The sequence below is a fragment of the Macadamia integrifolia genome, chromosome 2, assembly GCF_013358625.1.
Source record: "Macadamia integrifolia cultivar HAES 741 chromosome 2, SCU_Mint_v3, whole genome shotgun sequence".
Taxonomy (NCBI): domain Eukaryota; kingdom Viridiplantae; phylum Streptophyta; class Magnoliopsida; order Proteales; family Proteaceae; genus Macadamia; species Macadamia integrifolia.
Window position 1 is genome coordinate 37,420,552 of NC_056558.1, and position 12,650 is coordinate 37,433,201.

General features: G+C 38.8%; 1 long non-coding RNA gene across 1 annotated transcript; it reads right to left on the reverse strand.

The window, feature by feature from the left end:
- Positions 1–322: 322 nt before the first annotated feature.
- Positions 323–9,251, reverse strand: LOC122058518. Its single transcript, XR_006133818.1, has 2 exons — positions 7,104–9,251; positions 323–7,065 (listed from the first exon to the last, which is right to left on the reverse strand). It is a non-coding gene; the product is annotated as an uncharacterized LOC122058518 (long non-coding RNA).
- Positions 9,252–12,650: the final 3,399 nt, after the last annotated feature.

The following is a 12,650-nucleotide window of genomic DNA, read 5'->3' on the forward strand; positions in this document are numbered from 1 at the left end:
GTGGACACTAGAACCCAAGGAGCATGATCTCGACTGGGCTTGTGATATCTGTGTATACAGCACCTTAAGCCGAGCAATGGTTTGTTGTCATCTTTGATACCATATTTTTGGATGGTATACTTTTTGGGTTACTCTATGTATGTTTTGACAGATGAGAAAAGAATAACTTGTGTTATGTAATATATTAATACTAGTTGTTTTCCTCAACAGATTTATGTTATTCCGCTTACTCTATACTCTGATTCCGCTACGCTGATTTTAGTTGGTTTAATAATGTTGTGGTTGTGATGGTTAAGTTACTGCTATCAGAGATCCTGGTAGAGATATAAGATGGGTAAGCTTCTTATTCACATAGTTGGTATCCTCACATGAGTGGGGTGTGACATGCTTTCCAAAACACATGCCTCACAAAAGAAATCACTCGAATTACAATTTTTTTTAAATGGGAAAATCCTAGCTTCCTAAAGGGAGATGTCCCAAAGGTCAGTGCCATTGTAGTAACTAAGAAGGAGATGAGGAGGAAGTTTGAAGAGCATGACCAGAGACCAAAGAAGATCCATCATCCAGCAGATATAGAACACCATGCACTATATCAGAGCCAATCATTGCCCTTGTCACCAGATCCTGCAAACACAATAATCAGAGAAAAAAGTGATTTCGCAATTGAGATTGGAAGTAATGCTACTAATGGATAGCAATTTAGTGGAAAAAGCAAGAACATATAAAACTGAGGAAAGTGATACAGTAGGAGAGCAACAAACATAACCCTCTACAGAGATAGGGGAATGGGTTCCATTTGCTAAACGAACTCTACCTTTACTAGAGCAGGAGTATACATACTAGGAGAAAAGTGGGAGAGAACCTTTCATAAGATCTGACGCCCAAGAGTCAATGATCCATTGGGAGGATGAGTCTAAGGCACTATGACTGCAAAAAATAATGCTTGAACTGGAAGGGGCAAAAGCCACAGTGGAAGCAGTAGTAGCAAATGTAGGTTAAGGAGACTCCATTATGGTCAAAAGACGCTGGAATGAAGTAGCTCCTCAGAGGAGAGGGAAGCATGTGGTGCAGCAAATGCGTCATTGTGGTTGATCTGATTGGAGTATGAGTTGCTACGACCCTTACCAAAAGCATCAACAGGGCAACCATGGAGTTTCCAATAGTGTTATTTAGTGTGGCATTCCTTACCGCAATAGTCACTTCATAGGAGCTTTGGTAGAGGAGCCACTAGACTGTGGGGTGTCACTTTGGGTTTGGGTGCCAGAGACAATGGCTGATCTTTCTGGAGTAGGGCTTGGCTTCGAAAGCATAGTAATGTGATGGCAATTTTCAAGCCGAACCATCATAAGACTACTCAATGGTGAAAAAGAGATCACGACTCAAAACATGGGCACGGATCTGATCATATGCGACATTGAGTCCTGCTAGGAAGTCATAAACCTAAATATTGTCTTCCCTCTTCCGAAACTTAACAACATCAGCAGGAAAGGTAGGTTGAAACTCATAGAAATCCAACTTTCGCACAGATATCGAAGCTCAGAGTAGTATTGTGACATAGTTATTTCTCTATGTTTGGGTTCATGTACCTTCTTATGAAGTTCAACGACCAATGCATCATTCCCAACCTAGGAGTCGAGAAGGAGATAGTGACAAGAATCTATAGTTGTATCGAATTGATAAGAAAAGCCATAACCAAGGAATTCTCACACTCCATTTGTCAACATTCAAACCTATACCAGTAGGCTTCATAGCAATCCCTGTGAGATACCCATTGAGACGAGGGGATATAATAGAGATGCTGCAAGAATGTGACCGCATTAGATAGCTAGTGTCATCGAGCTTAATAGCATAGGTAGGGAAAGTTGAAAAAGTGTCAGAAGAATTTCCATCACCACCACCTGTAGTTCCCAGTCAAAATCTCTGACATGGTTACCACTCAAAGAGGTTATAGTGATGAAGAATGGCTAGAACACACTTGTACACCCACCACAGGTAGCAGAAGCACCAGAAAGCAATGAAAAGCTCAAAAATTGACAAAGGGATAAAAACCTTAACAAAGTCGATTTTGAGTATAGCTCTGGAATAGAGTTTAGAGATGATAACATGGCTAATACATACCATATCAAGGATAAGTAGCACCATACTGAGTCATCTTCAAGCCGATCAATGCATCATACAGGGTAGAACAACCATAGTATCGAAATTTAAAAACCCTAAAAAGTGATGAAGGGATGAACTAGGTCACTCAGATCATTAGAGAAGAGAGATCTAAGTGCCCAAAAAGAATAATGGAAGGGACTAGAGGCCTCTCTTGGTGGTTTCAGAGACTACCATCTAGAGAAGTAGAGAGAGAGAGAGAGAGAGAGACGATGGAGCGGGGTGTAGATGGGATGTGTTGAGCACAAAAACCGAGAAAGAGAGGTGAGAAAGAGAGATGGAGCCCTTAGGGTTTGGATCTAAGCATCTGATACCATGTTGAATAGAATAATGACTTGTGCCAAATAGGACACAGACATAGTTATCAAGGCACCACCAAGGCGTCCAGGTGGTTTGCCTCAGCTTATACGATTGTCACCTTCTGTTTTGGCACTTATTTATGCCAAATATTATTTAAGTAAATATTTTCATTTACTTAAGATATTATTCATAAATAAGAAAATACTCTCTATTTGAATCAAATAAAAATAGGTCAAAAATCAAATTCCAAAAGGATAAAAAGTCAACCCCCTCAGTCTAGAATCATTTTACCTTATCTACGGATGGTGCTTGGCGAGCTTCCTTTGGGAAAAGTGGACTTGGGGTGATTTTAAAGTATGTTGCGGGGAGTTTTGTGGCTGCTTAGTGTGGAGTTCGTGTTTGTTTCTCTACTGCCATAACTAAAGTAGAAGCAATGGGGGACGGCTTATTGTTGGCTAGATTTTTAGGCCTCTCTTCTCTTGTCATTTTCAGTAATTGATTGATGTAATTCTTGCTTGTAAGGGCTTTCCATCTTCTTTAGATTGGGCTGCCTCCTTGATTGTGAAGGACATTACTGAGTTGTTAGTTTCCTTTAGCGTTGTTTAGTTTAAAATTTTACCTCGTGCTTCTAATAGCAAGGCCCAGTCATTACCTCAGTGAGCTATTAGATTTGATTTGGCTCGTTGTTGGTGGTCTCATGCACCCCTAGCGTATTACTCATTGTAACTCTTTGGGAAAGAAATTTTCCTTCTCTGGTTTTGCTTAATAAATTCTTGGTTTCTGATTAAATAAATAAATAAAATGTAAGAACAAAAACTGGATTTTTTGTTGTAGGAACAATTTTCAACTTTCAAATGCTATGGTTTTTCTCAATTTTAAAATTTTCATAAATCTTATCATGGTGAAACATTACTAACATCCAAAAGTTCAAGAAAATAAGTTCGACCAAAGCATAACTTTATCATTACAATTCATATTTAAATAATCTTAAACTTGTTGGAAAATTGGTTTTGTGTTATCTAAATATGAAAAGTCTCATGTAAAAGTAAGATCATTTGACCAATCAAACTTATTAGAAAACAAGAACCATTCTTTTAAATATTGATTTTTTATGACTTAATGTGACTTAATATTGATTTTTTATGACTTGATGTGACTTAAAATTGATTTTTTATGACTTGAGGTGGTGGAACGATTTTTTTATTATACTCACTTTTTTTCTTTTTTTTTTTTTTTCTAGAAAAAAAAAACTTGGATTAAAGATTATAGGATACATTGTCTACAATATCAAAAGAGTGCTAAGCCGTCCTTTGATTTATAGTATTAGCAACCCCCCATACATAGTATACTCACTTTGTTGATTTGTTATTATGATGAATATCTTGCATCGGTATGATTCTTTAATATTTATTTTAGCATATAACTAGAATTATATAATTTTTAATATGCTATTTGTCCCAAATATAATGGTTATATAAAAAAAGAACAATAGAACGTTTTGTTCACAAAGGCGATACCTACCAAGGTAGTCAGGCAGAACCTCAATGCCTTGGTTGCCTTGCCACCTTGATAACTTTGGACACAAGCCTCCTTTATTTATAATATGGCGTGGTACATTCCAGAATTGAGTATAAGACAAAAATACCCCTATAATACAATTCTACCTTATACCCAATTTACAACAAGATAAAGAGTCCGAAATTTCAATTTCAGGTGAAGCACCATAAACCTCAAGGTGTGCCATATACCAGTTGAGGACAAAATGCAGTCAAGGCTATGGTTTGGGATTTGCTGAAGTCAAGTCATGCTTAATCAGACTTCAGCAAAGTAGCTGCCTTACTTGGCCAAGCCCAGGCTGTGCTTTCTTAATAGGTCTACATACTACGAAACAAACAAGCTTCAACAGTAGGGTCACCATAAAATAAAATAAAAAACCACTAAAAGCATTTACCAACACAATTTCTTCCAACCATCAACTACGAAAGATTGACCAATAGATTCAACACTTGGAAAGTTAACTTCCTTTCTCTTGCACGTAGGATGATTCTGACTAAAACTTTTCTTTCAAGCTTAGCCATCTACTACTATTGTCCTAGTATAAGTGTAGATTAGATTGATTCCATACAGTCAATGTTCTCGAGGGCTGAGACCAGTAACAAAAAGCCTTCAGCTACTCAAGGATGATTTGAACAGTATTGTCATTGAGTATGGGTTTGAAAAGTTCAAACTAATGTGTTTCTATTTCTATTGTACTGGATTTTTAGTTCATAATGGCATGACAGGAAGAAAACATGCAATAAACAAACCATAGAAAGAGAAGACTGCATGCGTAAATAGTACACGCTACATTTATTGTTAGTCTCAATGCAGCAGTGGCTAACATGGAGTGGACCAGCAAGCAAATAAGAAAGGTTTGAGTCTTTGAGAAAGGAGGAAAGGAGAAGTCTAAGAGTATATCCAATGTAGAGAGAGAAGAAAAAGTAGATCTGGATATAAGCTTGGTGTTCCAAGTCTATGCAGTAAAGCATTGATGAAAATTTGCTCCCTTTTGTTGGGACAAAATGCAGACTCTCAACCAAATTATTTTAGCTTTTCACTCAAAGAATAATTTTGGTACAACAGAATATAGAATATTAGGGGTTCATATTGAAAACTATAGGGTGCTAGAAGAGTGGAAATGCTTCAAACTGTAACCAAATTTTTGACAATCAAAGCAATCTCGATTAACAAGGTAAGCATTGAGCAACTTCACTTATCCATCTATACTAAAACGTTAAGTCACATCATATTTTGATTTTCTTTTGCCCAATTCTGATTAAAACATAAGTCACATATTCTGATATTCTTTTGTTCTGATTAACTGTACAGCCTAATGTTTTTGTTCCACAATGCTCATACGGCCTAGCTACCCAATCAGCACCAACTGCGAGTATCACATATCATCTGAACTACCTACACAAGCTTTAAGAATTCAAACCGTTTCTCAATGTAGGCTAATGAAAAGCAATCAATCAACTAGATAGTCATGAGTTTCATGGACCTAGTGATCATAAATATAACCTTAAAATGGAGCAAAAGTCAAACTTACCATCTGAATTGTAGGGAGCTAAACATTTAGTAATACTATGTACTAGTAATAGCTTAATTCCCAATGTGAATCCCAGGTTGACACTAAGAAGGGGGTGAACAGTGTCTAAGAAATCTTTCTGAAATGACCCTGACAATTCTCTCTGATGGCACTTCATGTTGTTCACTTGAACTTGTGTCGACATATTCACTGTTAGAAGAGTTAAATACACACAACCATGCAACCACTCAATGCCTAGATCTACCAAAAGCCACACTCACTCTGCAAGCATTCACAATCCATGCACTCCAATATACAAGCACATACACACTGCACAAGATATACGTGGTTCACAACCTAGGTCATATAAAATTAGGACTTGTATACAGAGTTTATCTCCCTTAACTAGCAAGTGGTGAGAGCTTCTCAGAGATTCCCAAATACACTAGAATCTTCAACTTTCCCCTTTTGATGGAGAATTTTGATCCTTCAAGTGTAGAAGATGGTGGCCCCAGATACACACAATGAGCTTTTTTTGTCTTTAATGAACTCCAACAACCATCTTCAACCTTCAATGTAAACTTTAACAGATTCTCAAGCTTGCTAGTGACAATACTGAAGCATTCAGTACACTAAAATCTTCAAGCAAGGGCATTTCTCAAGATTTGGGCATGAAAGCACACATACACACTTGGTTCTTCTCTTCCATCTTCTCTCTTCTCCTCTCCTTCTCTCCTAGGGTTTGTTCCTCTTATTATCTTGGAAGAGTTAGAGACAAAAAGCCCTAAATTTCACTTAAATACTCCAACAATTGACCCAAACCCCGAGCTTGGTCTAACCGGCCAAACTAAACCCAAAACCAGTATGGCAGACTAACCTTTCTTCATTATGGGGAGCATAACTTCTATATAACTCCAATCGGGATTATTCTTGTTTCTTCTGAAATAGATTCAAATATCTACAACTTTTTTCAGAAATAGCATTCCTCTAATTCTACTCAGAAGATGCCCAAAATTTGACCTAAATTTAGATAAACCAGACCTATCACAAGTAACTCAAATGGCGCATGCAATCTATCGGTTTAATGAAGCGGTCAACCAGTTCCGCTTAGACCAAAATTATGAGCTTACCGGCTTTATCCAATTGGTCAACTGGTCGACCGGTTCCTCAACCGGCTGAAGTATGTGGTCGGCCAGTTTGCGTCAGGTCGGCTCTATTTCGGCGCAATCATACAATGGCCATATCTTCATCATCCGAACTCCGATTGGCCCGATTCTTTTTTATGCAATTGGGCGACAGATTTAGGAAAAAAAAAATATCTTTGATTTGATTTCCTTTTGTTTTAGAAACAATTTCTTTTGGGATTAGTTTGCTTCTAATTTTAGAGTAGTTTCCTTTCAAGTAGTTTCTATTTTTACATTGTTGCTTGCCTTTATATTGACGTAAACCCAATGAAGAATTCAGAATTTTGGAGAATTAGAACTTGATGATTTTTGGGTGAGAACCATGAACAATGGCTGCCGTGGGTGCTTTGTTTTAACCTTTCTAATAGTCTGTGCCGTGGGTGCTTTGTTTTAACCTTTCTAATAGTCTCTTTTCTTCTTTAACCTTCCTTTCTATTATTACTTCTTCATCTTCTTCTTCATATCTTCATTGTTTTTCTGTTTTTTTTCTTTTTTCCCCTGTTCTAGGCAATACCTACCAGAACCGAAGACTTGTCTCTGAAAACTGGTCTCCCATCGAGTGGCCCTGAGGTTTTGGGTCGAGGGTAGGGTTCTCAGAGACAAACAAGTCCCTGCAGTTTATCCCAAGCTCCTGCAAGTTAGTAGAAGACAAATCTGAAAACCAGAAATCAGATCTGGTTCTCCGCCTGATTCAGGTTGCGAATTTCTTCCCGAGGTTGTCACAGCTTCTTCCGATCTGATATTGGTTGGAATCAATAGCCAACTGACTTCCGATCTCTGTTCCAAAGTTTCGTTTCGCATGGATTCCAACTGAGTGAGTTTTGCTGTTCGAAACCAACACGGCTTCTGCTGGTTCTATCGTATCTGTGTCCTTAAGGTTACATAAGGTCGCTGATGGTATTTCTCCTTATTTACAATTAGATCCTATTCTCTGATGTTCTCATAAATAACCTTCATTTTGGATTTTATTTCAATTTAACCCCACTACTATTTTTTTATTTTCAGAACTGCTCTTTTCTTTGGGTTTAATTCCTATTAAGTCCTTAGTTATTTCAATCTAAAAAGCTCTTAAATTGTACCAGAATTTACAATATGGCCCCTGGTTTGCCTAGATTGAAAATTTTGTTTTTCGTGGGCCCATAAGTGATCCGATTTCAGTCTTTTAGAACCCGGATCCACATCATTTTTCCTACGTACAAAAGACTCGAAAGGCTAAGTTTTTACGAAGACACCATCAACCCAGGTGCAGTGCGCAGATCCCAAAAACGGGCTTGAACCCGAATGATGTGTAGGTCACTGACTTTTCAGCTTGTGCACTGACTGAAAATTATGCTATAAATTTTTACTACGATATCGGATCGATATGATTCCAATTGCATTAGCCGCATGACTCAAAGATCTACAACTTTCATGTGCATGTCTCCTTCTAAATATGCCAATTGAATTTACAATAATACCCCCAAACATGATGTCAATGCATGAACCTATGAAATATTCATTTTAACAATACAGAGCCTTCACCCACTGCTTGCACCATTACTAAGACATCATATTAACATCATAAGAGATGTCTTAAGGTGTCACATAGGTTTGGATACCTCAATATCCCTGCCAAAATACAAAATGACCGAAATGCCACTGTGTTCAAGCCCCTTCACTTCCAACATCTCACCTAATACATAGAGTCCACCCTTGGGGTTGTGGATCTAAGGGTCCCACATATCATCTCACATGTATCACAATACCTATGAATGTGTAATGCACTTCTTTGGAACATTTTATCGAACAGTTGAACCTCAAATACTAACTGTAATTAATCAGCTATATCTCTCTCATCCAGAATCAGATTGACATAATTTCCAAATGCGTTGTAAAGATGACTCGATGCTCTACATCTTTTCAGTACATATCATCATCCAACCAAGCCATTTGGTCTACCCAAATTTTCTCTGAAGTTGACCTATTTGCACAACTCTTTCTAACTTTCTAACTTATCCAACACTTCCTAGGCATTACTAGAACTTACCTATCCTTGCCAGTAGCCTCATAAGACTCAGAATCACTGCAATGCTGACCTTGACTTCCATGTCACTGCATACCATGCCCAGTAGCTGTCTGACTAAACGTGCATTGTTCAATCACTGCTTCTACATCATAAACTCTACCAACTCACCCAGAATATCTGTCAAGTCAATCTAACAACTGCCATCATTGCCATGTCACTATCACTGCCATGTCATTGTAATGCGGGGCCGGTGGGCCCCATGAGAACCAACCCGATTGGATGTGGAAACGGTTCTCGAGGTGTCATCACCATAGTTTTTAAGGCGCTGGTGCGGTCCAGTAGAGGTAAGGCAATCAGCCGACTCAAGAGTAGCGCGAAAGGCGATCGCCTTTTACACTAAAGCGCTGTAAGGCGTCGAAGGCGACGCCTTATAGCGCCTTGGTGTACAAGGCGGTCGCCTTATGTACTGGCTATTTAAAAAATTAAAATTAAAATTGTTTTTCTAAAGATTCCAAATTACATATTATTATTGGGACGTGTATAAAATCTGATGCACATGTGATGCATTGGATCAAAAATCATATAAAAACTAAAAACCCTTACCATAAAAAAAAAAGAAAAAGAAAAAACCCAATCAAAAGTTCAAAACCGTGTGCCTCTCTCATTCTCTCTCTCTCTCTCATTCTCTCTGAGTCATTTGCCTCCAAAACTCAAAACCCCAAGCCCCAACGTCCGACGAGGCGACGATCATCCTCCGGCGACTTCTCTTCTCCTCCGACAGACTTCGGCGACATCCGGCGACAACCGGCGACATCCGGCGGCATCTCCATCTTCTTCGACAGCCTTCGAAGCCTTTGGCGAGCCTTAGACAGAGCCTTCGACAGACTTCGACAGCCATCGGCGGCATCTCCTTCTCCTTCGACGGCCTTCGACAACCTTCGGCGAGCCTTCGGTGACATCCGGCGACACCTTCGACAGACTTCGGCGTCATCTCCTTCGCCGGCAGCATCTCCTTCGACAAACTTCACTTCGATAGCTCTTTGTAAGTTATTTATTTATTTTTTTTTTTCTTTCTTCTTCTTTCTTCTTCTTTCTTCTTCTTTCTTCTCCCTGCTTGTTCCTTCTGCGTATATATATATATATATATTTTTTTTCTTTCTGTGACTGTGTTGGGCCGTTGGCTGCTGTTGTAACTTTGTAAGTGAAGTGTTTTTTTTTTTTTTTTTTTTCTTTCTGTGACTGTTGTAACTTTGTAACTTTGCTGCGTATAAGTGTAGGTTCAGGTTCCACTTATCTATGGAAACAATTGGTGGTAGCAGTGGGGGTGAAAATACAAGTACGGCTGCTACTGCACATTCAACGATTGATCCAAGCAAGGATCCGAAAAGGAGAGCTAAGTCAAATGATCCTGGATGGAAATATGGGTATTGGCCTGACGTATCTGACAGAAATTGGATTAAATGTACCCTTTGTGGGAAGGATGTCAGGGGAGGAATAAAACGGTTGAAGCAACATCTTATTGGTGGCTATGGAGATGTAGCCAAGTGTGTGAAAACAGCTGAAGCAATTGCTAAAGAGATGAGAGATGCAATATTGAAGAACCAGAGGAAGAGGAACTTTGATTGTTTGGATGATTTGGATGTTAGTGATGGACCTACAGAAGTAACCCGTTCACAACATAATATAGTATCTGATTTGGGGGTCTCATTTCCTATCCCTAGCTCTGGGACAACTTCAAGAAGAAATAAAGCTATCATTCAAACACAATCCAAACAACAAGTAAGGGGTCCCATGGATAAGCATGTGAGGAGGACTCCTGAAGAAGTGGTTGCAGATAGGCGGGATAAAGTTCATATCAAACAACAATGGAGAACCGAGTAAGAGGAGAAGAAGAAAGAGATAAACTTCGTTCTTATTTTGCAAGGTGGGCTTATGAGAGTGGTGTTCCATTTAATGCTTTAAAGTTGAGGAGTTTTGAGGAATTGGTAGAGGCAATTGGTCAATATGGACCAGGTTTCAAGCCCCCTTCAATTCATGACTATAGGGGGCCTCTATTGAAGTCTGAAAAGGATAAAATTGATGAGTTAAAGGTGAAGTGTCAAGGATATTGGAGGAAACATGGGTGCACACTCATGTCAGATGGGTGGACAGACAAGAGAGGAAGGCACCTAATTAATTTTCTTGTCAATTGTCCGGAGCGGACTTTTTTTTTGGAGTCTGTGGATGCATCTAGCCAATCACAAACAGCTGAAATGTTATTTAAGCTACTTGATAGCAAGGTTGAAGAGATTGGTGAAGATAATGTGGTTCAAGTAGTCTCTGATAATGCTGCCAACTATGTTGCAGCGGGTCGACTACTAATGGAGAAAAGGAAGAGGTTATTTTGGAGTCCATGTGTAGCTCATTGCATAGACCTTATGATGGAGGAAGTAGGCAAATTACGCTCTTACATGTCTGTTATATCGAAGGGCAGGAAATTGACTGCATTCATCTACAGGCACACTCGTCTTCTTGAAGCCATGAGGCAAAAAACAGGAGACTTAGTGAGGGCTGGAGTGACTAGATTTGCCTCTTCCTTTTTAACACTCCAGAGCTTATACAAGCACAGAGAATCTCTGAAAAAATTATTTGTTGATGATGAATGGTCCCGTTCTAAGCTTGCATCTACAGAGGCAGGGAAGAATGCTTCTGAGACTGTGTTTGCTACAACATTCTGGAATGGTGTGATGGATTGTATAAGAGCATCACAGCCTCTTCTTCAACTCTTGAGGATTGTAGATGGTGATGAGTTGCCTGCTATGCCTGAAGTATATATGGCAATACAAGTGGCAAGGAAGAACATCAAAAAAATTTTTGGAGATGATGAAAGGAAATGGAAGAAAATCATAGCCATTGTTGATCACCGTTGTGAGACTATGATGAATGGATCAATATATTTAGCTGCCTTTTTCCTCAATCCAAACAAGTTCTTTAAGGCAATAGAAGATAATCCTGATAATGAGTTGGACTTAGCTCAAAAAGCAAGTGATGCCTTCAATGATGTTCTTGTAAGGTTGGTGCCTGATGAGACCTTGCAAGATAAGATCATTGTCCAGGTTGACAAGTATACCACTGTTCAAGGAAGTTTTGCAAAGGATATGGCGATTAGACAAAGGGACAAGTTGAATCCTAGTAAGTATATTTCCTTTTAAAGTTCTAATTAGTTTAGACCTTAAAATGTTGATTTTTTACTTAACCTATTTTTTTATATTATATATTTATAGTCTCTTGGTGGTCTCGACATGGAAGTACTGCTCCTGACCTTTCAAAGCTTGCATTGCGCATACTTGGTCTTTGTTGCTCATCTTCTGGTTGTGAGCGCAATTGGAGCACATTTGAATTTGTGAGTATTGACTATTGAGTTCTGATTACAATAGTACATGTACTTCACTTAATATGGTTTTATTGAAGATAAGTAGATAACTTCATATTATTAATGTTTTTCAGATTCACACCAAGAAGAGGAATAGGTTAGAGCATCAGCGGTTAAATGATCTTGTCTACATTCAATATAATCGCCGACTTCAAGCAAGGTTCCAAGAAAGAAAAGAACAATGTAGAAACTACAATCCATTGTTGCTCGATGATCTTAATTGGAATAGTGAGTGGATGATTGGTGAATCAGAGGATGAATTAGTGCATCCTGAGAATGATATCACTTGGAGAGATGTTGATAGAGCACTTGGAGCATCTTCATCATACCAAGGCCATAATAGACCAAGGAGGGCTCCAGCATCTACCAGTGGAACCAATCTTTGTTATACCCGGCATGGTAGGAGGGTTGAGCTTGAGGATTTGTCAGATGAAGAAGTGGATGAGATGAGTGAAGAGGATATTCGTGATGATGAAAACATTGAGGATGATTATGGCATAGCTCCAGATGATGCAAGCCAGCAAC